This window comes from Aethalodelphis obliquidens, unplaced genomic scaffold, assembly GCF_003676395.1.
Source record: "Aethalodelphis obliquidens isolate GAN/ISIS:26980383/991018 unplaced genomic scaffold, ASM367639v1 scaffold31, whole genome shotgun sequence".
Taxonomy (NCBI): domain Eukaryota; kingdom Metazoa; phylum Chordata; class Mammalia; order Artiodactyla; family Delphinidae; genus Aethalodelphis; species Aethalodelphis obliquidens.
This window is the reverse complement of record NW_020837975.1, coordinates 7,677,663-7,700,861: the sequence shown is the minus strand read 5'-3', so window position 1 is coordinate 7,700,861 and position 23,199 is coordinate 7,677,663. Positions and strand designations below refer to the sequence as shown.

Genomic DNA, 23,199 nt, shown 5'->3' with positions numbered 1-23,199 from the left:
CAGTCGCTTATAGATGGCATTGATTACGTATGATTTTTTTTTTTTGGCCATGCCACGTGGTTTGCAGGATCTTAGTTTCCCGACCAGGGATTGAGCCCATGCCATGGCAGTGAAAGCGCCGAGTCCTAACCACTGGACTGCCAGGGAATTCCCTATGTATGACTTTTAAAATTTATTTTTTTAATTGAAGTATAGCTGATTTACAATATTATACTAGTTTCGTGTGTACAGCACAGTGATTCAGTGTTTTTACAGATTATATTCCATTATAATTTATTACAAGATAATGGCTATAATTCCCCATGCTATACAATATACCCTTGTTGCTTATCTATTTTATACACAGTAGTTTGTATCTTTTAGTCCCATACCCCTAAATTGTCCTTCCTCCCTTCCTTCTTCCATTTGGTAACTACAAATTTGTCTTCTGTGCCTGTGAGTCTGTTTCTGTTCTGCATATACATTCATTTGTATTATTTTTCAGATTCCAAACATAAGTTATGTCCCACAGTATCTGTCTTTCTCTGTCTGACTTATTTCACGAAGTATAAGATTCTCTAGGTCCATCCGCATTGCTCCAAATGGAAGAATTTCATTCTTTTTTATGGCTGGGTAATATTCCATTGTAAATGTATACCATTCTTCTTAATCCATTTGTCTGCTGATGGGCACTTATGTCTCTGTTGATGGGCACTTCCATGTTTTGGCTATTGTAAACAATGTTGCTATGAATATTGAGGTGCATGTATCTTTTTGAATTAGTGCTTTTGTCTTTTCTGGATATATTCTCAGGAGTGGAATTGCTGGATCATGTGGTAGTTCTATTTTTAGTTTTTTGAAGAACCTCCATACTGTTTTCCACAGTGGCTGCACCAATTTACACTCCCACCAACAGTGCAGGAAGATTCCCTTTTCTCCACCTCCTCTCCAACATTTGTTATTTGTAGACTTTTTAATGACAGCCATTCTGACAGGCGTGAGGTGACATCTCATTGTAGTTTGATTTGCATTTCTCTAATAATCAGCGATGCTGAGCATCTTCTCATGTGCCTGTTAGCCATCTGTATGTCTTCTTTAGAAAAATGTCTATTCAGGTCTTCTGCCCATTTTTTGATTGGGTTGTTTGTTTTTTGATATTGAGGTGTATGTGCTGTTTATATATTCTGGGTATTAACCCTTGTCAGTCATATCATTTGCAAATATTTTCTCCCATTCCATAGGTTATATTTTCATTTTGTTGATGGTTTCCTCTGCTGTTTAATTAGGCCCTGTTTGTTTATTCTTGCTTTTATTATTATTTTTTTTGGTCTTAGGAGACTATTCCAAAAACATACTGGTATGATTGATGTCAAAGTATATTCTGCCTATGTTCTCTTCTATAAGTTTTATGATTTCAGGTCTTACATTTAGGTCCTTAAACCATTTTGAGTTTATTTTTGTATATGGTGTGAGTGAATGTTCTAATCTCATTGTTTTACATGTGGCTGTCCGGTTTTCCCAACACTGCTTGTTGAAGAGATTGTCTCTGCTCCACTGTACATTCTTGCCTCCTTTGTCGTGGATTAATTGACCTCAGGTGCTTGGGCGTATGACTTATTTTCTTCTCAGGGCTTATCTGTATTTTCCAACTGTCTATAATGAATAACTATTATTTATATAATTAAAACATTTTAAAATAAATTAAAAACCACACACAGGGAAATTCTTGTGCTCAAGCGCCAGATCCACATCCCAGAAAAGAGAGTTTCCCAGGTCTCCACAATCCTGACACAGGGCCCCTGCGCCTACAGCTGGGCGGAGGAGAGGCCCTAACCACCCCCAGAGCCCAGGCAAGGCCCCCACTGAGATGTCCCTTATGCTTACCTCTTCTGATTCCCAATACCTTCTCTGTACCCCAACCCCTGCCTCCAGTGAGGAAGTGGGAGCAGAAATAAATACAGCTCTCCAAAAATAACGCAGGGATGACAAGGTACAAGAAAGGAGAAAAAAGTAATGCCACTGCTGGTTTCAGCCCAGTAAGTCCTGCTGGTCTAGGTAGGGCCTGTCTGAACAGGACAGGTGCCAAGAGCCCCGACTCTCCTACTGCCTCTGCTCACAGCCTGAGGATGCCTACTTGCACCCATTCGTACATGCCTGGAAAGCCCAGGCTAAGGGGACATGAGCAGGGAGAGCACAGTCACTGAGTTGAGAAGAACAAGGGCTCCAAAGGGCTCAACCCCAGCTCCATCATTTGTCAGTTGTGTGACTTGAGCAAACTGTTCAACTCTGATCCTATACCTCCTCATTCAATACCCACATCTTGCAGGCTGGTGTGAGGGCAAGTGAGCTCCTCCATGGGGTAACGCCTGGCCCAAGGGAGAATCTGAATAAAGGCAATTTCCCTTCCCCCCTTCTCTCCATATGTGCACACCTCGGCCATCTTCTCTTTCTCCTCTCCCTTCACCAGGCTGGAAGCGGGCTGATTAATCACTTGGAGCAGTGATTGTTTTCTGCTTCTACAAGTCCCTCTCACCCTACATGCCTGGCCCACCAGTTGGCTGGTTATTTCTTACGGTTCTAGGGGGTTTGCTCACTGCCTTGGAGCAGATCCAGGGAGCCACTAAGCACAGTCATGCTCAGGGCCTCCTCTGCCCGCTGACCTGGAATGAGGCTCTGCAGGGGGTCCCAAAGCCTGCCAACACTTTGCTTCTGCCCAGTGGCCAACAAGAGACTCCGCTGTGCTTGAAAGCAGGGAGTGTTCTCTGAAGCCAACGTTAGTCTGGCCAGTCAGGCAGGTACTTTGGAAGCTGGAAGAACTGGATTCGGCTAGCCACCCCTTTGTGGAGAGGCCCTGCTATATGGCGATCAAAGAAGCGAGCTTCACTCACCTGGGTTCAAATCTTAGCTCTGTCACGTATTAGCTGTGCAGCTTCAGGCAACTTTCCTAACCAGTCTGAGCCTTAGAATTCTCATCTGTGGAAGGGGTACTATGATTCCTACCTCTCAGGGTGTGTGGATCAAACAGTGATGCATGTAAAGTGATTAGCACAGTGCATTCAACACATGAGAGCCATATTCTACTCAGCTACTGGTGTCTACTGACTTCTGCTGGGGAATGGAAAGGGGATTAGATACAGGTGAGCCCAGCTCCTGAAGAAGCCACAGTCCAACGTCGGAAGCTAGCATGCAGGCAGTAACTCCATCATAATATACCATGGCAGGTGCCAAGCCAGAGAGAAGTGTGAGAAGGGAGCCTTACTAGACCCCCAGTGGAGGAAGCACGGAGAAGGAGGCAATTGAGAAAAACTGCCAAAGCCAAAAATCTCAGTTGTCTCCACTGAGCCTCAACCAAAGGGAGGGGCAACAACTGGGGAAGGGGTCCTAGAGGGAACACATCAGCTTTCTGACTGCTCCCCATGAAACAACTTCCCAGACGGCTCTGGGGTAGGCTAGTGCCAGGGCCACTCTGTGGGAAGAGGGTCACTTAGGCTGGCCATCTAGCCACCCTTCCATCCAACAAGCGCTTGGTGAGCCTCTCTGCGTAAGGTACTTGTCCCTCAAGGAGCCAGTTTCTAGGGAGAACTTTGATGGTGGCTAATGAACACCCCTCAGGACTGAGGACGTGACCGTGAAAGGCAGGCTGCTACCCTGTGACTCAGCAAGGTCTCTGACTCATAGAGAACATAGGATGGATGGACTGGTTCTTTCTCAAGACGGAAGCAGGAAGCAGAAAGGAAGGCAAGGTTCAGGCTTCAGTCCGCAGAGAGGAAGCAGCACATGGGCAGAAGCCCTGGGAGAGCTGGAACCAGCTCGTGAGAGGTACTCCGTGGTTATCTACATGGTGCCAGGCTGGAGATAGAAAAGTGAGTCCAAAACACAGGGTCCTGGTAGTGCAGAGGACGAGGCCACCCTAGGCTTGCCGGGGACAGAGGCAGGCCTGGGCCTGAGTGCAGACATGCTACCTGGATCAGGGAATGGGCTAGAAAACAGACAAAATATTTTTCTAAAAGGTGACACACTGCAAGGATTATGAAAGGCAAACTGTAAGTAGGTGCTGTAAATACACTGGGGTGTTAAGAGGCCAAAAAGAAGTCACAGGAATCACACTATAATAGAATATAAGCAGGGCTAGATTAATACAGTGTTGATTGGATGCAGTCTGCAGTTTGGGGATTTAATTACCTAGTGATTTTCACTTGGGAGATCGAAATTATTATTGGTCCTTTTGTTTATTACCAAAGATTTTTCATGTTTTCAATGACAATCTATTTGGTGCCATTATTTAAAACAAGCTCTGGACAGAGTCACCCAGGACGAACTATAAAATCGGAGACACAGGCATGGAGGATTTAGTCCATGGAGACAATCTGTACCTGGCCCCTAGATGACAGTGAAGCTGACAAAGTGTCATTTTGGAAGCTTGCCAGAGCACCTGAACTGTCATGGGGTCACTATCCAGGGAGAGTGACTTTTCAAGCTGGACTTACTTGACCTTTTGGAATCTGTTTCTTAGAAATCCTAGCCACACTGTGAGGACCTAGAAGAGGAAGAGTCCTGAGGTTTGGAATGGCCACTCCCAGGAACGAGAGAATCAGTGGCTCAGGGACGTGGGGGGGCCTGTGAATGCTGGGAGCCTAGGTGACGGCCATAAACGTGCAGGGGCACCGGTTCACGTGCTCCTCCTTTCTCGGGCAGCCCCCAGGCACCTGGCTGAGTGTAGGGATGAAGCCAGGCTGTCGTGCTGCTCCGGGCAGGGAAGGGCAGGGAGACGAGGGGGCTGTTAAGAAAGCATTCTAGGTGGCCAACGGTGGGCTCCACACTGGGTAGACGGTGGGCGGGGGGCGGGGGCAGCCTTGAGGCCTTGAGATCCTCATGGGGCTGAGGAGGAGGGGGAGGGAAGTGAGGACCCCCAGAAACCACCCCAGAGCTGTCTTTCTAGGCACACAGCTCCATACCTGCACTGACAGTGGAACTGCTTTTATTATCAGAAAAAGGAGGGTGTTTTTTTTCCCCTCTTCTAATGTTTTAAGCTGCCTATGTTTATCTGCTGATACCCCATAGGTACCATGTGATAAACATTCTACAGAAAGGAACTGATGAACACAAACATAAAGGCAGAAAGGTGGTGAGAGGAGGGAGGGAAGGAGGGAGAGGGGAAGGAAGGAAGGAAGAAAGGAAGCAAGGGAGGGAGGGAAGAAGGAAGGATGGGCCATGTAGAGAGATTTTACAGTATTTCAGGGTCAATGGCGATCTGGCCCCCAATCGTGTTTCTGACCTCATCTCCCATTCTCTTCCTCCCTCACTGCTCCAGCCACCTGACTTCCTGACTCTTCCTCCAACCCACCAGCCATGTTCCTGCCTCAGGGCCTTTGCACTTGCTTTCCCTCTGCCTCTTAAGATTCTTCCCACACGTGGCTCACTCTCCTCTTTCAGCTCAAATATAACCTTCTCAGCTAGGCCTTCCTCAAGCCCTCTATTTAAAACTGCCACTGGACTTCCCTGGTGGCACAGTGGTTAAGAACCCGCCTGCTAATGTAGGGGACACGGGTTCAAGCCCGGGTCCAGGAAGATGCCACGAGCCGCGGAGCAACTAAGCCTGTGCGCCACAACTACTGAAGCCTGCATGCCTAGAGCCTGTGAGCCACAACAAGAGAAGCCACCGCAATGAGAAATCCGCGCACCGCAACGAAGCGCAGCCCCCATTCACCACAACTAGAGAAAGCCTGCGCGCAGCAATGAAGACCCAACACGGCCAAAAGTAAATAACTAAATAAAAATTTTTATAAATAAATAAAACTGCCACGACCTCTTTCCTACTTTATTTTTCCATACAGCATTTCTCACCATCTGACATGCTATTTACTTAATTCTGGCTCCCTACCCCTTCCCCAGCACAACTACCATGAGAGCAGGAGATCTGTTTATCTGCTTTGTTCATTCCTACATCCCTAGTGCCTAGAACAGAGCCTAGCATGTAGGAGGTACCCAATAAATACCCACTGAATGAATGGAAGGAAGGAGAGTGGAGAGAAAGATGGAGTCAGATTTAAGCTAATCCTGGATCCTCAACAATCTGAAAGAAACTATTACCATCTGAGTGAAGGTGTGGGGGAGCTCCAAAAGCAAGGAGCAGATGCTATCTGAGGCCTTCTCTTTTGCTCCCAAGAACTCCCGAAAAGGTTCCCCCAGAGAGCATATTGTCTTAAATATTAGTTTGCAGAAAGTCTGGACCTAGAATCTCCAACTGCCATGAAAAGGATGCTCTAAGACTGCCTTAAAATAAGAACAAGGATCAGCCAAGTCACCCCCTGTGCTTGGAGACGGATGACCCCTGTAGTAGTTTCCTGTTGCCACTGTAACAAATTACCACAAACTTAGTGGCTTAAAGCAAAACACTTATCCTCTTAGAATTCTGAAGGTCAAAAATCCAAAATTAGTTTCACTGGACCAAAATCAAGGTATTGGCAGGGCCGCACTTCCTCCAGAGGTTCTAGGGGAGCACTTGTATCCTTGCCTTTTCCAGCGTACAGAGCTGCATTCCTTGCATTCCTTGGCCTCTTCCCCCATCTTCAGAGCCAGCAGACCTTGCTGCAGTAGCCACTCTGCCTTCTTCTGTATCAGATCTCCCTTTGCCTCCCTCTTCAAAGGACAATTGTGATTGCACTTAGGGCCCACTAGGATAATCCAGGATAATCTCCCCACCTCAAGTTCCTTAACTTAGTTGCATCTGCAAAGTCCATTTTGCCATACAAGGCAGCATCCACAGGGTCCAGGGATTATGGCCTGGATATCTTTGGGGGCCACTACTCAGTCCACCACCACGAAAGACAGGCACCAAGAGTTTGGGAGAAACACAGTTCAGACCTCTGGTCCATTGGAAAGAAGAGTCAGATCGGGAGTCTCGGCAAGGTCCTGGGCCAGAGTCTTTCTTTAGCTGTAACTAGGGAGTGGGGAGTTATTTTCATGCAACTGAGCATTTTGGTCCTTGGAGGGCCTCCTTAGAAGAGAAGGGTAGTTTTCTCTTCTCCAACCTGATGTCCCCAATGGACCACTCAGAAATTCATCCCAGGATGCACATGCTGAGGGTCAAGGGGAACCCAGCAGGATCTCTGGACTGTCCTGAAGGCTTTTAAGGAGGGGAAGCTGCAAAGAAATGGTGTGGGTCAGACGAACAAGCTCGGGTTCAGGGATGGCAGGTAAGCTTTTTCCCATGAGACCTGCCTGGGGTGGAGGGTTCTGAGAACCCATCTGGGCTGCGTGCTTGTTTGGAAAAAGGAATGATCAGTGATCTCTGGGTTCTGGCAAGTTCAAGGACAGCCTGTTTATCAGGCGAGTGGGCCTGCAGACGACTGTGTCTGCAGGGCAGCCTGCCTGGCTCCTGCTGCCACCGGGAGAGCAAAGCTGGCTTGTACTTCCATTAGAGCGGTGACCAAGAAACTCCACGCCGCTGAGGTCACAATTCTTGGATGAGGGAAGTGCCAAAAGCAGTGACGAGGATCAAAGAGTTACAGCAGATCACAAATGAAAGAAATGAAAATCTGTTTTTAGGTACCTATCAATATAATAATATAGAAATGAACTTAAACATGAGGTCGTTTCCCCATAACACCTGGGAGCCTCTCCCTTCAGGACCCTCCCCATGGGAGAACTCTTTCGAAGCTGAGTGGCTATGAGCTGTGGATAATTCAGTAATGGTCTCGGGAGAGCTGCAGAGATGACGCCAAGGCCCGGGAGAAGTCAGGCTTTGCAGATGGGGCTTGAAAGAAAAAGAAGGGCAACGCACTGCCTGGAACCCCAGGAACTGTCGAGCAGCAGATGAAGACTCCCGTGCTTAGGCTGGGCTTCCAGTGCCATGGCCCGGTGTCAACCAGGGAGGGAACCAGTGCAGGAAGGCACTTCCTCCTGAGCTCAGCACCCCCAGAGCCTCGGCTCCATGAAACCAGCACTTACCGAGGTGCCTAGATCTCTCAGTCATGACCCCACTCACTGAGCGCTAAGAGTCACACCCAGGTCTGCCCAACACCAACGCAGCTCCTGCGCTTCCCCAGGCATCTTTTCAGACAGAGAAGAGTCACAGAGACAAGGCAGGAGGACGAGGTGCTAAAACCTGGCAGCCAGGGCCCCGGGAACCGCAGAAGCAGCCAGCCCCACGCTAAGGCTGGAGACCCGCGGAGAGCAGAGGCTTTGTTGGGTCTCAAGCGGCTCCTCCAGCCTCATCCTCCATCACTCTTTTTGCTGTTTTCCCCCTCGATCCCCTTCTTTCCTCCTCTTTATCCCTCTCCCCACCATCCTTTCATTTGTCCCCCTCTTTCTTCTCACTCTTCTCCTCACTTCCTCATGGTCTATGATACTGAAACTGAAGTGTTTTTGAAACACTGCCAGTGCTGTTACAAGCAGCTTTATTTTTCCTACTTTTTATTTGATAAATTATGATTGACTTTTTAATGTGTCTTGACAATAAAACCTAAATTTAGTTGCCTTTTAATTTTTGTGAGCCCTTTTATTTTTGTGAGCCCTCTGGTGTATCAGCATCCCTAAATAACGCGTGTGTGCGTGCGTGTGTGTGTTACTCCACCCATGCTCTGGGTACTTAATCAGTATGGCTGACAGTTCAAAATCAATTAATTTTAACAGCAACCAGAGGAACTCAGATTATATACGAGGAAGAATTTCCTCATACTTAGACTACTGCAGTAATCTCCTACCTAACCTCTCTACCTTCATTCTTTCTCCATTTAATCCACCTTTTTGCACTATTAACATAATCACTCCTTGCTCTAAAACCATCAACGGCTACCCACTGCCCAAGGAACACAGAGTATAAATTCCATCACCTGGCATTAAATGGCTTCTATCAACCTACTAGGAATTTCCTAACAGTGGTTTCCAGGAATGGAAATTGTGAGAAAACACTTTTCTCCTGCAAGTATTCATATACAGGCCAGGTTACCTCACGTAAGGGATGCTAAAAAGAAGTAGTAGCTGGTCTCCAAGGAGGCCTCTCTCCCTCCCAGTGAACCATGCCTCTTGTTGTTCATACCCTTATGTAGCCCTCTCCTGAATCTGAGCCGGTCCTATGACCAAGAAAACACAAAGTGACATTGTGTGACTTCCAAGATTAGGCCATAAGAAACCTTGCTATTTATGCCTGGATCTCTCAATACACTCACTCTTGGGATATTTCTGCTCAGAACAGCTGCCATGCTGTGAGAGGCACAAGGCACATGGAGAGGCCACATGTAGGGTACCCTAGTCAACAGCCAGCATCAGTGCCAGCCATGTGAGGGAGCCAGTGTGGACAACCAGCCCAGCTGAGCCTTCAGATGACTCCTGCCCTGGCCTCTACTTGACTACAGCAACATGAAAGACCCCAAGTGAGAACTGCCCAGCTGAGCCCAGTCAACCCACAGAATCATTAAAAATAATAAAGTGCCAATTCCACTTAAGAATGTCCTAGGGGCTTCCCTGGTGGCGCAGTGGTTGAGAGTCCGCCTGCTGATGCAGGGGACATGGGTTCGTGCCCTGGTCTGGGAAGATCCCACATGCCCCGGAGCGGCTGGGCCCGTGAGCCATGGCCGCTGAGCCTGTGTGTCTGGAGCCTGTGCTCCGCAACAGGAGAGGCCACAGCAGTGAGAGGCCCGCGTACAGAAGAAAAAAAAAAAAAAAAAAGGATGTCCTAGATGAGCCAATAAAAACTAACTTTATTAAATCATGACCCTTGAATACATGTCTTTTATTTTTATTTTATTTATTTATTTTTTGCAGGCCACGCCACACAGCATGTGGGATCTTAGTTTTCCAACCAGGGATTAAACCTGTGCCCCCTGCAGTGGAAGCCCAGAGTCTTAACCACTGGACCACCAAGGAAGTCCCCGGAGTACATGTCTTTTAAATATCCTATGTAACAAAACAAACAGGAGTTCCATGATTGTTTCAAGAAAAAGCAATTGTGCAATTGTTTGAGTTGCAAGCTAAACTAGCCATTTTTTTCATGAAACACCTTTTTTACTTGAAAGAAAAGAATAATAGACAAATTAATTATGATTATTTAGATTGGGTATTTGACAAACTTTCTCTTGGAAATGAATGAAGTGAGACTGTCACTTCAAGAAAAGAAACTGACAGTATGTTACAAACAATAAAAAGCAAGCTTTCAAGAGAAAATTCAAATTATGGAAAACTTGTATCCACCGTTGTGAGCTTCACAGCTTCCCAGTACTTGAAGGCTTTTCTGATGAGAGCAGTGGTCTTAGTATGATTTACTGACATTGTAAAATGAAGCATGTCAACATTTAGATCTATATAACTCAGTAAACCAATTATTTCCCAATGACCAATTCAAAGTAAAAGATCCATTCAAAGTGCCAGATGGGCCAATGGATTATAATGTCACAAAGTATGAAAAGTTTGTTGATAAGATTTCAGACTCCACATTCCAACTAACCTTTAAGAAACTACCACTCATCCAGTTTTGGTATAGTAACAAAGAAAAATATCCACAATTATCTGCAAAAGCTACTAAAATATCCCTCTCCTTCTCAATTACATATCTGTGTGCAGCCAGATTTTCTTCATATCCTTCAGCTAAAACAATGTACTTAAAGAGACTGAACACAGGGTTTCCCTGGTGGCGCAGTGGTTGAGAGTCCGCCTGCCGATGCAGGGGACACGGGTTCGTGCCCCAGTCTGGGAAGATCCCACATGCCGCGGAGCGGCTGGGCCCGTGAGCCATGGCCGCTGAGCCTGCACGTCCGGAGCCTGTGCTCCGCAATGGGAGAGGCCACGACAGTGAGAGGCCCATGTACCGCAAAAAAAAAAAAAAGAGAGACTGAACACAGAAACAGTTATGAGAATCCAGTTCTCTTCTATTAAACCAGACATTAGCAAAAATGTAAAACAATGTCACTCCTCTCAACATTTTTGTTTTGGAAAATAGCTATTTTTCATTAAAAATGTCATTTATGATAAATGTAATGGATTTATTATTATATCAAATGAATTCATAAATTTGTAATTTTTAAAACTGCCTCAGTTTTAATTTCTAATACAGTAAACAAAAGTTCTTGAGGTCCTTAACAATTTTTTTGTTTAATAGTTTTTTTAAACAAATTTTTTTATTTTTGGCTGCGTTGGGTCTTCGTTGCTGCGTGCGGGCTTTCTCTACTTGCGGTGAGTGGGGGTTACTCTTTGTTGCGGTGAGCGGGCTTCTCATTGCAGTGGCTTCTCTTGTTGCAGAACATGGGCTTTAGGCGTGCGGGCTCAGTAGTTGTGGCTCTCGGGCTCTAGAGCACAGGCTCAGTAGTTGTGGCACACCCGCTTTGCTGCTCCGTGGCATGTGGCATCTTCCCGGACCAGGGCTTGAACCCGTGTCCCCTGCATTGGCAGGCGGATGCTTAACCACTGTGCCTCCAGGGAAGCCCCCTTAACAGTTTTTAAGAGCATAAAGTTGACTTCAAAATAAACAGGCTTTCTTTCAAGGTGGCCAATCTGACACCCAGTTTCTTCAGGAACAAAGCCAATCCTCAGGGATGACTTGCTCCTATAAATGAGTATCCTTGTACAGCACCATGCTTTTAGTACCCACTGAGTCTCTAATGTCTAAAAAATATTTCTGTGCATATATCTTCTCTCACCAACTAGGTTTCACTCACTTGGGCCATGGGGACAGCCAAGGACTACGTCTGAAACCATCTGTCACAGCACCTGGCCCACAAAAGTGCCTCAGATGGGAAAGACTAAGATGACAACACCAGTTTTTTGAGATTAACACTGAAAAAATCTGATAAAGCTACAGCCTCATCTTTGCCAGTGGAAACTAAGAAAGAAAACTTCTAGCTGGGGCTGGGAGCTCAAAGCTAAGGGATGGACAGGACAACCGACCCTGGACATGGACAATAGGTGCCACTGTAGCTAGCTGCTGCTCAAACAAACGACAAAGCGAATCGAGTCCAGGCAGCAGCTCTCCCTACTCAGGGAGAACTTCTCTCTCGTCTCCTCTCAGGGAACCTCAGAAGCCTCCCAAACCCTCCTTCTTCCGCCTTCACATTTCCTTCAGAGGAAAGAACTTGGTATGGGTTTCAGAACAGGAGGGGCCCCCGCCTCAGGCCTTCCTGCAAGATCCACAAACAACCCGACCCCTGCAGACTGACAGACACATGGGCTCAGCACCCTGTTTGGCAACAGGAAAACTCACGGGGTGTTAAAGGCAGAGAAAGGGAAGTGAAGCCCATAAACAGCTAGTAGAACCACTGAGCTTCAGAGACTAAAACAAATCAGAGAGGAGCCCCACGTTTCCCCTGGCCCCCAGCAGGGACCCCACCATGGCCTGGCTTCCCAGATAGTTGGGACAACGAACATCAAATTCCCTGGAGCTCCCCTTCCGAGAGTTTACAAAACCTGCCAGGCATCCTGAGAGCAAACAGGGAAACAGCAATGCAAAGCACAGAGCATTGTTCTGACTCTCGTGAGGACCCGATATCCCAGCAGAGATGGAAGAAACAATTCCGTGTATCATGCCCAGCACTCTCTCATACATGCCAGCAAACTACAGACCCATGAGACAGGGACAGAATCTGGTTTTTCACTGTCATCATTTTCCAAGTGCCTAGTAACGTACCTGGCACATAGCAGGCACCCCAAAACATTTGTTATTTAAATGAAAGAAAAAGATGGACACTATCTTTGTGGCCTGGCACCCAAATAATATGGGCAGAGAAGAAAGTTTGTACATTTCTTTCTTTATTTTTTATTTTTTTTTATTTTGCGGTACGCGGGCCTCTCACTGCTGTGGCCTCTCCTGCTGCGGAGCACAGGCTCCGGACGCGCAGGCTCAGCGGCCATGGCTCACAGGCCCAGCCACTCCGCGGCATGTGGGATCTTCCCGGACCGGGGCACGAACCTGTGTCCCCTGCATCGGCAGGCGGACTCTCAACCACTGCGCCACCAGGGAAGCCCCTGTACGTTTATTCATTCAACAAATACTTAGCATCTCCTCTGTGCCAGACACTGTCCTAGACACAACAGGACACAAAATAAGTCCCCGCCCTTGTGGAGTCTATGTTTCAGTGGGTGTAAAGGTGAAAATCTTAATGCTCCTCAAAAAAAACCACATAAGCCATAGAATCAATAATTATTTAATAAGTTCCCACTATGTGCAAGTACCAGATGCAGTGACAGGCTCCTGGGATCTGGGACTCAGTGCTAGTGAAACCATTTCATCTGAGATGTGTCCGTCAGTTGTCAGAGGCCCCTGGGTAAGGAAAATGGGATTACCTCTTTGGTGCATCTGTCCTCATCTGTCGGTGAACAGAAGCCACTGCGTGAGTACCACGTGCATACCCCAAAACACCATGCAACGCTGCGGGATAGAAAGAAAGCCAACATCTTTAGCTGAGAGGCACCAGGGGTCAGAAAAGCAGCTCTGATACATTATAATTAAACATCAGGGCTCAGAGAGTGCTCCTAAGGCAAGCTGGCTCCTCCTCTGTCCCTCACCCCCGCTCCCCCCACCGCCCCAGATGTTGTGATTCTGAGCCTGAGTCAGCAAATATTTCCCAACCCTGGAAGTAGTCTGCTTACTTCCAAGTAAGCAGACACCGGCTTTGCTGATTCTATCAGCATGGGGCAGGAAGAGCTGGCAAGGTGAAGAAGAAGCCGGAGCCCAACACCCCCCCACAGGTGGCAGCTCCTAAATGCAGACGCCCTGAGTCATGCTTGATTCTTTGACCAAAGCCCAGTAGAGACGGCACTGGAGTCACACCCTAATCACCAGCCTCTGAGCTGTGAAGGCCAAGAACCATATGCCAAGGAAGAAGACCCACATATCTGAAACCTGATACAAGGGGCCATTTCCTCCCTGCCAGGCTCAAGCAAGTGCCTAGCTCTCCTGACACCACAGAACTCAGCTGCAAGTGGCTCCTCGCTCTGGATCCAAAGGCACAGAGGAGGGCCTGTAGTTTAGCTTCCCAGTCCGCAGGTAACACCCTAAGAGGTGGGCCTCTGTATTTGGTGACAGACTACAGCTGAAGCCTTTAGAAGCGACAGGGCCAGCCCCTCCGGAGAGAAGCTGCGCCATCCCAGGACATGCCAGGAGCCATGGGCCCTGAGGACAGCTTGCACAACAGCCAGGACATCTGCATTCTATCCAAGGATGAGGCCTACCAGCTTCCCAGGCCAGTGCCCGACAATGGCTGTCCTCTCACCAGGCCCTGGGGGATGGGGTCTGAGGGACCACAGGTGAGGCTGGAAGGCTGAGTGAGGGCAATTCTTCCTGAGTGGGTGGAGGCACACACCAAAGGAGGAGGAAAGCAAGGAGAAAGGCAGCCAAACAAACGAGCGGTTCGTTAAACTAAGGACTTAATGGGCTACACCATCTGTAGGATAATGTCAGGGGCCTGTCTGCCCACCCCTTTGAAAAAGAGAGGCAGGCTGACCCAAGCTCTGCCAACGTCACCGAATGGGCACTTGGTAATTGATGATCATGACTACCCACATGGAAGATGACGCGGTGGACAAACTGCAAGAAGCTATCTGGCCAGAGCTTCTGGTGAACAAGCTGCTCTCCAAGGCCTGGGCCTGACATCCTCTCAAGCCCTTCTCACCTGCTGCCTCAGTAGAGAGCGCTATCAATGGGTAAGCAGACAGAGGAGTAGCAAACGGCTCCAAAGAGTCAGGTAAAGTCCTGGGGAGCCACAGGCTGGACTAAATCACCACCAAATACACAACCCCAACTTCATCAGAATGACCCATTAAAGCCCCAAAGGGATGTTTTCCATTGGAACAAGGAACCCCTTTTGGTCCAGTCTGCCCTATTCCCCCCACCGCCCAAGTGCTGCTTGGGAGAGGACTCAAAGGGTTAGTGGAGAGGGCACTGGCTCAGCCATCCACGACCCTACTCCTTTCACAGAAAAGGGTCTGTGCACAAGAGGGTTCCAAAACTGTAAAGTCTGGTCTGGTTGTTTCAGTTGGCTCTCCACCACAGTTCCTGAAGGCTGCCAATTCTGTCCAATTCTGGCTCAAAGACAGAGAGCACGATCCTCAAAAGAGGAGACCTAGAAACCTGGAGCCCGGTGAAACAACAGGCCTTCATTTCTGAACTGAGAGTGGGTCACGCTTTCAGAATCCTCCAAAATCAGATTGGGCAGAAATATAGGATATGTTATTTCCTGAAGATCTCTCTAGGGGACCAACGCCAAATAAAGGAGCTCAAATTGAACGCATCTGTAAAGAACTTTCAGTCTGGCAAGAAGGTTAAAGATCCAGAAGCACCGTGAAGGTGGTGGGTTCTCTAGCCACAAAGAGGATGATCTCTGTGACTGGAAGCAACTCAAGTTCCTGACACCATCTTCCTAATGCAGCCCCACAACCTGTCCAGGCAGATACTGACTGGCTATGCCTGGGCAAAGGGAACAGGACTTCAGTGTCAGCCTCTCTCTCTTAGAGCCACAGGAAATGAAGCTCCCAAGGAAAACAGAGGGAGAAGAACCTTCAAGAGAACCTGCTCAGTTATCAACATCAGAAGCCCCAGACACATTCAGAGATGCGTGAGGGAAAAATCAGCAGGTGGTTCGAGTCACCAATAACTAAAAGGGACAGCTACCTGCCAGCCCCAGGGCTATCAGGCTGGCAATCTATTTAAAAACTCAAACAGGAAAAAAAATGTTCTGGAGCCAGTACAGAGGAAAAGGTTGAGGACCACAGGCATTCTCTGGGGCATAGATTCTGGAGACTTCTCTTAGCTCTCTGAGATAGGGCATAGGGTAGAGGGTGGGAATCAGGGCAGAGATAGGCTGAGGTATCATGGTTTAAAGATGTACAGTATATCCAGAGTGTAAAGCCACAAAGCCCTGTTTCCTGGAAGGGGAAAAGAGTTGGATGAGGCCTCCAGCTATCCCTGGCATACACCCAATTCAGCGGCTGGTCTCTCCTCAAAGGTTCCTGGAAGTCAACAGACCCATAAAGGGGAAGTACGAAAGCTGAGATTGGAAGAATGGTCTACAAATTGGACATTATCCCTGATGCAACACCCCAGTAAATTCTCCCACACAAACATTACCTGCTATTTACCTCAGACATTCAGCGCCTTACTTCAATCAGGGGCTGAACACCCACACGCCCACTCCACAGGTATCTCAACTGCGGGTCATGGGAAAGCAAAGTAGTGTCTGCAGCTAATGCTTCTCCCAGAAGCAGAGGCAAGGAACTGGGAAGGAAGGGGAGGTGGATGACAGGAATGCAGAGGGCATGGCTGATTGGAAAGAAATCAGAGAGTGGGGCAAAAACAGGGCTTCTGGGGGGAACCTGGGTAGGAGGGGCTTAGGTAGACAGGGATTGCAGGCACGGGCTGAAAAAGCCCGGTAACACCGCGAGGAAGATGGTGGGGGGGGGGGTGATACTGAGAGGGGCCAGGCAACGCGGGAAGGAGAGAACAGGGATGGGAAAAGAGAGAGAAGACACAGGTCAAGGTTGGGAGGACGAAGACAGGAGACAAGGATAACGAGGGGGACAGAGAAGATCTCCAAGGAGACCCTGGGTAGAGAGGGCAATGAATTTGAGGACACCAGAGAAGATATGAAAGAAGAGATCAGAGACAAGGGTGGGTAGTGGGAGAGGACCTAGAGCCTGGGATGGGGCTCTCAGAACACAGAAGTGGGAGGAGACGGAGACACGAGGCCCAAAAGGGGGCACAGAGTCTGGGGGTTGGGGGGAGGCCTGTGGTTCGGGCTCAAATATTGATAGGCGTCCAAAGGCTGGGGGAGCAGGAGAAGCGGGGCGGGGTGCCAGGAGAGCAACGGACGACCGCGACCCGCCCGGGCCAGAGCGACAGGAAGCGGCAGCCGCTCCGTCAGCCGACCCCTGCGACTCTCCCCACTCCACTCCCCGCCGGGCCTTCCGCCCCAGCCGCGTTGCCCGCCTCAGCCCGGGCCCGCTGCTTCCCTCCGCTGCTTGCCTACCCGCTTCCCCGGACCCGGACTGACCTGTTCTGGCTGCCCTCCGCGCCACCGCCGCCGTCCCGCAGGCTCCGTAGGATCCTTCGGCTCCTGCCAAAACTTTTCCCATTAATGCCCAGATCCGCGGCGGCCGCGGCGGCCGCGGCGTCACACGCTGCGCCGCCTGGCCCCGCCCCACAAGAGTGACGTCACCGCGCAGCTCCTCCCCTCCCCTCTCCACGCCCCCTTCCGCCCCGGTCGCGGCCAATCACCGCGCCTCCTAGAGTCGCCCCTGATTCTGCCACTCCGCCCACCAGCACGCTGACCCGGGCCCGCCTGCAGCGTCCTCTGGTGCGGGACGAGGGCGCAGCAGCTCAAGGAGGAGCTGGGGAGGAAGCTCCAGGGCCAGTAAAGCAAGTCTGGCAAGTATCACAAAAGAGAATTTAAAGCTGGAAGGGAACTTAGAGATCATCTCGTACAGTCTCCTCAAACTTCCAGTGAAGACACTGTCCCAGAAAAGGTGCGTGACTTGCAGTGAGAAGCAATGCTGAGGTTAGAACCTGGATATCCAAATTCCACTGGAAAAGACTGTGCTCCCTGTAATTTTCACAAAAGGGCCTTGCTCCCTCAAGAGGCTTCTGCAACTAGAAATTTATGGTTCTGGATTTCTTACCTATCTTCCTATTTATCTAATACACTTGCCCACCTAAATGGGGAGCACCCTCCTTACTGTTGTAGAAAATTCTGTTCTCGCTTCTTAACCCAGGTCTTTAGGACCTGGAGGAGACGTGTTATTCCAACCTTCAGATATACCATAAAAAGGTACCCAGCAGCTGGAGGGCAGTATGGGAGAAGAAGATGGGTTTGCCATCTGGCAATGAACAAAACTTGATCAATGGGTATTGGTGTATGATCAATGGGTAACTTCCTCCTTTCCATCATCTTTAAAATAAAGATTACCTCTCCCCCTCTCCTACACTCCTAGATATCTGGATAGTAGAACTACGAGTGCTTTTTTTTTTCTTTCTGCTTCTTTTTTTTCTACTTTTTGAAATGAATGTGCAGTACTTTTTTTTTTTTGCTGCAGCATGTGGGGATCTTAATTCCCCTACCAGGGACCATAACCCCTGCAGTGGCAGAGTCCTAACCACTGGACTGACAGGGAATTCCCGGCGCAGTACTTTTGTAATTCAGATGTCAACCTCCTTGCCTTTGAGATGGAAGAAAAAATGGATTGTGGAAGTCAAAGCCATCCCTAAGATTTCTGCAAATTTCTCAGGGATTTATATTCTCCTAAATCTCTCTGCCTCCAGGCTCCAGCTTCTGCCAGGCTGTCGCAGTCACACAGTTCAGAAATGTAGAGATGAAACTCAGCCCTTCCTGAGGACTGCCCACACTTCTTCCCACACAAAACATTCATGGGTATAGATGTTATGATGCTCTGGGCCCTGGGGAAGGGTCACGTGATGCATTGCAAACAGTTTAAACTCACACAGCTGACATTTTTTTAAAGTCCTTTCTGCACTGGCGGCGTTGAGGTTTTCTGACTGGCTGTTCACTCCTTAGAGCCTGGTCTTTTCCCAAATTACTACCTCTCCTCCCTGCCCCACCATTCTCTCCTCTATCCCATTCTCTCCAGAGAGAAAACAAATCCTTCCCGCTTTCCAGGCACATCTCTTCATTGCTAGAGTTCCTGCCAACACTCATGCCCTAGAGATTTCACTTTCTCCTCCTTAAAAGTCTCATTTCCCCTAATAAAGACAGCTCCTTCCCTAAAAGAAATTCTGGGAGCACTGTTAAAATACTACATTTTTCAGTTCATTTCATTTTCATATTAAATGGATATATAAAAATATGTACATATATTTTATTTTATTTTTATTTTTGCGGTACGCGGGCCTCTCACTTCTGTGGCCTCTCCCATTGCGGAGCACAGGCTCTGGACGCGCAGGCTCAGCGGCCATGGCTCACGGGCCTAGCCGCTCCGCGGCATGTGGGATCTTCCCGGGCCGGGCACGAACCCGTGTCCCCTGCATCGGCAGCCGGACTCCCAACCACTGCGCCACCAGGGAAGCCCTATACATATATTTTAAACTTAAATCAGTTAGTTTCTATTACTTGAATCTAAAACAGACTAACACAGCTTCCCCAAATCTTCATTTTGACTAGATTTGCCCACAGGCACAGCTCACAGTGGGAAAAGTTGGTCCCTGCCAAGCCTCTGCAACCCTTTTCAGACCAGCCAGAGAGCTCAGCTACCAAAACCTGCTCGGATGCCCAATTACAATGTAACTGAACAATAACTTACAGTGTAGAATAAGGCTAGACCAGCTTTGAATTAGATCCGGTCTCCTCCACAGCCATTTCAAGCTCCAGCCAGCAGGTGGAGGCCTCCTTAGCCTCCTGAGAACGGCCTCCTCAGCGTTCCTCTTCCTCACCCTCTCACCTACAGCAGGGGCCAGAGAGGCAACTTTCAGCTGGCACCTCTTTGGCCTGGATAGACACTGGTCTTGAGGAAGAGGCGCCTTGCATATCCTGGCAACAGTTTGCAACAAACCACTTGCATTCCAGCCAGTTGCCCAACCTCCCCAACCCTCACGGGTGACCTGGGGCCACAGTGGCTGTATTTTCCACATGGCCCCCAGAGCTTATAGGGATCTATGAAGGTATCAGAGACTGGATACACTCTCCTTTGTCCAGGATGTTTGTAAGGACAAAGGAGTTCTTTTATAACCCTGGAATTAAAAGACTGCAGGGCTTCCCTGGTGGTGTAGTGGTTGAGAGTCCACCTGCCGATGCAGGGGATGCGGGTTTGTGTCCCGATCCGGGAAGATCCCACATGCCGTGGAGCGGCTGGGCCCATGAGCCATGGCCACTGAGCCTGCACGTCCGGAGCCTGTGCTCCGCAACAAGAGAGGCCACAGCAGTGAGAGGCCCGCGTACCGCAAAAAAAAAAAAAAAAAAAGATGGCAAAATATCTTCTTCTGCACCCGATAATGTCCCACCAGACCGACAGCTTCTCATGCCAGTCCTGATGTGGATTCAGGGTGAGCTTCCTTTCACTGTCACACTGCAACCAGCAATACCTCCTGTGTCCCATCATAGAATGTTAAAAAGCCTGGAATGGACCCCATTTACAGATGAGGAAACCAAGACTTAGGAATTGGCTTGCCACCTCAAGTTTAAACACTACCTGGCTTCCAAGAATGTCTCTAATCAGGCCTCATTCTACCTCATAGTTAGTAGTCCTCAAAATTTTTGCCCCGCTACCCCTAAAAGAATATATAAGAATTAATGCAGCTCCTTGTACATTTTTAAGGTGACATCTAATATATTTCATATTAGTTTAAAACTTAGTAGTTGCAGAGTATGGATGTAATTTCTACTATTTTATAAACATTAATATTTTAATATAAAACTACTATATTACCCTTTTAAATGTATTGACTAAGACTCACAACCCATAGAGATTTGATGTTCACCATCATCCATCTTAAAAATACATGAACAGGGCTTCCCTGGTGGCGCAGTGGTTAAGAATCCACCTGCCAATGCAGGGGACATGGGTGTGAGCCCTGGTCCGGGAAGATCCCACGTGCCGCGGAGCAGCTAAGCCCGAGCACCACAACTACTGAGCCTGCGTGCTGCAACTACTGAAGCCCACATGCCTAGAGCCTGTGCTCCGCAACAAGAGAAGACACCGCAATGAGAAGCCCACGCACCGCAACAAACACTAGCCCTTGCTCGCCGCAGCTAGAGAAACCCCACGGACAGCAACGAAGACCCAGTGCAGCCAAAGATAAATAAATAAAAATAAATAAATAAATGTATTTAAAAAATACATGAACAAATACATAAACCTACTGTATAGCACAGGGAACTATATTCAATATCTTGTAATAACCTATAATGGAAAATAATCTGAAAAAGAATATATATAACTGAATCACTTGCTGTACACCTGAAAGTAATACAACATTGTAAATTAATTATACTTCATTTTTTTAAAAATTTTTATTTATTTTTGGCTGCGTTGGGTCTTCGTTGCTGCGCGCGGACTTTCTCTAGTTACGGTGAGCGGGGGCTACTCTTCCTTGCGGTGTGTGGGCTTCTCATTGCGGTGCCTTCTCTTGTCACGGAGCATGGGCTCTAGGCACGTGGGCGCTCACGGGCTCTAGAGCACAGGCTGAGTAGTTGTGGTGCACGGGCTTAGTTGCTCCGCGGCATGTGGGATCTTCCCGGACCAGGGCTCGCACCTGTGACCCTGCATTGGCAGACAGATTCTTAACCACTGAGCCACCAGCGAAGCCCCTCCTTCCAAGTTTTGAAAGCAAAGATTTGGAAACCTGCTGACTTGAAAACGAAAGGAATTTTTTGTCTGACTTTTGAGCCATTCACTTTCTCAGCACCCACAGTCCTACACTAGCATTTCGAATCGTTGCTATGTTTAGTGTTTCAGGAATTTGACCCCTCTGGATTGTCCACTCCTAAAAGATACTGGATGGGTGAGTGGTGAACCTTGCTTGCCACTGCAAGTAGAGGAGGTGGAACTGTGAAGGAAGAAAGCAGCTTTGGTAAAGAGAACACTTGGAAGTTGAGGATCTGTGAATTGATTTTCTTAAAACTCCTCATACCTTAGAGATACCCCACTCCAATTAGAGAACGCTTGATCTTCCCATTCAATATCCAGAATCCAGACTTCTTGTGCCCATAAATGTGCTATGCTTCTTTCTATCAATACTTGCATTGTTCCCATGTTCTCTACTCTCCTTCCTTTTTAATAAGGGAATTCCCTGTCGGTCCAGTGGTTTGGACTCAGTGCTATCCCTGCCAGGGCCCCGAGTTCAATCCCTGGTTGGGGAACTAGGATCCTGCAAGCCGTATGGCCAAAAAAAAAAAAAGTCTTTAAGGGCCTATCAAATCCCACCTCACACCTAACACTTGGTTTTTTCTGAATTCCTGCCACACTTAGAATTTGAACCTTACTTTCCATCCCTGAAATATGCATCATGTTATCCTGGCAGCTTCATGACACTTTAAATAGACTGTAGTGAAGTTCATTGCTATAGAGTTTGGTGTACTTGCAAAAACATGAATTTTGATACCAGATAACATATAAGCTCCAGGAGGGCAGGGATTCTGTTCATTTTGTTCTGTGCCATATAGCCAGCACCTAGCCCCATACCTGGCTTATAATAAAAGCTTAAAAAATAATTTGTTAAATAGGACTTCCCTGGTGGTCCAGTTGTTAAGACTCCCTGCTTCCACTTTGGGCACAGGTTTAACCTCTGGTCAGGGAAATAGGATCCACATACTGTGCAGCCAAAAAAAAAAAAAAATTTGTTGAATAAAGGAATGGTATTGAGTGGGAATCTCAACTACTTCATCACTTTTAAGCTGGGTGACACCCAGTCATTCATATTAGAATTTGAATAAAGGATAAAGGAATGGTATTGAGTGGGAATCTCAACTACTTCATCACTTTTAAGCTGGGTGACACCCAGTCATTCATATTAGAATTTATTCATTCATGAATTCATTCAACAAACATTTGCTGCATGCCTACTAAGAGCAGAGCATTGTTCTAGGCACCAGGGACATAAGTTGAAGAAAATATGTCCCTGCCCTCAAGGATCTCAAGCATCTAGTTATGGAGGCTGTTACATGAAGTAAGATGGAAAGAACAGCCAGTGTGCAGGCTCAGAAGAAGAAAAAGGAGGGAGCTGCTAGTAGATCTATAAAGCAGAGGCATAGGAGGCTCTCCTGGGCTGATCGTCAAGGGCCTTGTATGCCCCATATGGGAATGTGAACTTGACTATCCAGGGTACCACTGAGAGACTGGAAAGTGGAAAGAGTCAAGGATAGATATGCATTTTAGAAAGCCTATCCAGGGACTCTCCTGGTGGTCCAGTGGTTAAGACTCTGCTCTCTCAATGCAGGAGGGCCCGGGTTTGATCCTTCATGCCAAACTAAAAGATCCTGCATGCTGCAACTGAAGATCTCTCATGGCCCAGCGAAGATCCTGAGTGCCACAACTAAGACCCAGAGCCAAATAAATAAATATTAAAAAAAAAAAAAAAGCCTATCTAGGGCTTCCCTGGTGGCGCAGTGGTTGAGAGTCCACCTGCCAATGCAGGGGACATGGGTTCGTGTCCCGGTCCGGGAAGATCCCACATGCTGCGGAGCAGCTGGGGCCGTGAGCCATGGCCGCTGAGCCTGCGCGTCTGGAGCCTGTGCTCTGCAACGGGAGAGGCCACAATAGTAAGAGGCCCGCAACCCAAAAAAAAAAAAA

The 23,199-nt window shown here is 48.1% G+C and overlaps 1 protein-coding gene across 2 annotated transcripts in view; it reads right to left on the bottom strand.

Annotated features, from left to right (window-relative positions):
- PPARD (peroxisome proliferator activated receptor delta) overlaps window positions 1-17,088 on the bottom strand; it is a 77,003-nt gene extending 59,915 nt beyond the window's left edge. Inside the window, exons 1-2 of one of the 2 annotated variants that reach the window (XM_027127040.1) lie at window positions 16,956-17,088; window positions 13,252-13,336 (exon numbers count right to left, since the gene is read on the bottom strand). The gene's annotated coding sequence lies outside the window, so the exon portion shown is untranslated. Of the gene's footprint in view, window positions 1-13,251; window positions 13,337-16,044; window positions 16,822-16,955 lie in introns of those variants that run through there. The other variant, XM_027127041.1, reaches the window with a different exon arrangement.
- Window positions 17,089-23,199: the final 6,111 nt, after the last annotated feature.